Genomic DNA, 2,074 nt, shown 5'->3' on the forward strand with positions numbered 1-2,074 from the left:
AACCAAGATGCGATGCTTTACTATTTCAACAAATGCAATAGTTTGAAATGCAATGTATTTCAACATGGATGGCAAAAAATGCTGAGTGACTAAGACTGTAGGGCAGTGGTTCTCAACCTTCCTAGTGCCGCGGCCCTTTAATACAGTTCCTCATGTTGTGGTGACCGCCAATTTCATTGTTACAAATTGAACATAATTAAAGCATAGTGATTAATCACAAAAACAATATGTAATTATATATGTGTTTTTCGATGGTCTTAGGCGACCCCTGTGAAAGGGTCGTTCGACCCCCGAAGGGGTTGTGACCCACAGGTTGAGAACCACTGCTCTAGGGCAGGGCTTCTCTACCTCAGTCCTAACTGACTGTGAGTTAGAGAACCTTTTGATCTGGAGGCCTGTCCTGTGCACTGCAGGCTGTTTAACAGCATCCCTGACCTCTGCCCACTAAATGCCAACAGTACCCAACCCCCCTCATCACAACAAGAAAGGACCTCCAGATATTGCCAAATGTCTCCTGGGGACCAAATGTGCCTCCATGGAGAACCGTTGCTCTAAAGAAAATGTTGTACATCACAACTTGGATTTTGATTCTCCAAAAAGTCTTAAAATGGAGAAGTTTGCTAACTGTATAAAGTCCTCAGGACACTATGGGGGCTGGGAAGCAAGAGCAGTGAATGTATGCTGACAAGAAAGCCACTGTATGCCCCGCCTGCATGGGTCAGTGGTTGAGCATCGACCTACAAACCAGGAGGTCGTGTTTTGATTCCTGGTCAGGGCACATGCCCAGGTTGCTGGCTTGATTCCCATTGTGGGGCGTGCAGGAGGCAGCGGATCAATGATTCTCTCTCATCATTGATGATTCTGTCTCTCTCTTCTTCTCCCTTCCTCTCTGAAATCAATAAAAAATATTTTTTTAAAATGTCGCTGTGGGGGCAGCCCTAGATGTGAAATCCATTCTTCTTGACAATAATGCCCAAAACGAGCAGAAACCAATAAAATCAATTGGGCCAGGCAGCGACATCTGGTAGATTCCAAACTACAGATGGGGAACTCCAGCCTTCCTCTGGCTAAGTCTGAGGTGAATTTTCAACATATTGAAGGATAGGATAATACCAAATGTTATATTTAATAGGGAATCCTTTTTTCATTTTGGAAAGAAAAAATTTTTTCCAGAAAAACATGAAAGTTTATAATAGTGGTTTGAAATCAGTAACCCTCAATTTTTTCTTTGTGGTTATAGAAGAAATCATCAGTTGCATTTCTCAATAGAACCTCATAAACACAATAGGCCAAATGCCAGAACAGAAATTAAATGGCTGTGTGATCCTCAAGGGAAGACATACTTTCACTATGAAGTATTCACACCAAACCTTGAGAACAGTACTCGAAAGAGAATGAGCTAGAGCATGTGGTGCTCGCATTTGCTGTTTTGACAGCACTGTTTATCAAAAGAACTACAATTTCCCCCAAAAAAGACTACTTAATTTTTATCATATTGTTTTTCTGTCTTGTAGGAACTACAAAAAATAAGTTCACTAAGTTTTTGGTTGAGTTTTAGTTCATTTAACTTGTTTTTACCCCAGTTAAATGCTTCAAAATGGTATCTTCTAGTCTTCTTTTTATAATCTATATTTTGTTAGCTTAAGTGTGGTTTGATACTGTAATGGTGGATATATATTATGTATTTGCCAAAACCCATTGAATGTACAACACAAAGAATAACCACTAATATAAGCTATGAACTTTAGTTAATAGCAATGCATCAATATTGACTCAACGATTGTAATATATGTACCACACTATTGCAAGATGCTAATAATAGGGGAAACTGGGGGGTAGAGTGGTGGTGGGTGGGCAGAGAGGGGGTATATGGGAACTCTGTATTTCCTGTTCACTTTTTCTATAAATCTTAAATGGCTTTAAAAAATAAAGTCTATTATTTTTAAAAATCTGTTGTAAATTTTATAATTAAAAAACCCAAGTATTAAAATTATTTGGGAGTAGGTGGGAAAAGATCAACCAAAGAACTTGTACTCATATATGCATAATCCACAAACACAGACAATAGTGTGGA

The sequence above is a fragment of the Myotis brandtii genome, unplaced genomic scaffold (assembly GCF_000412655.1).
Source record: "Myotis brandtii unplaced genomic scaffold, ASM41265v1 scaffold230, whole genome shotgun sequence".
In the NCBI taxonomy this organism is placed as follows: Eukaryota; Metazoa; Chordata; class Mammalia; order Chiroptera; family Vespertilionidae; genus Myotis; species Myotis brandtii.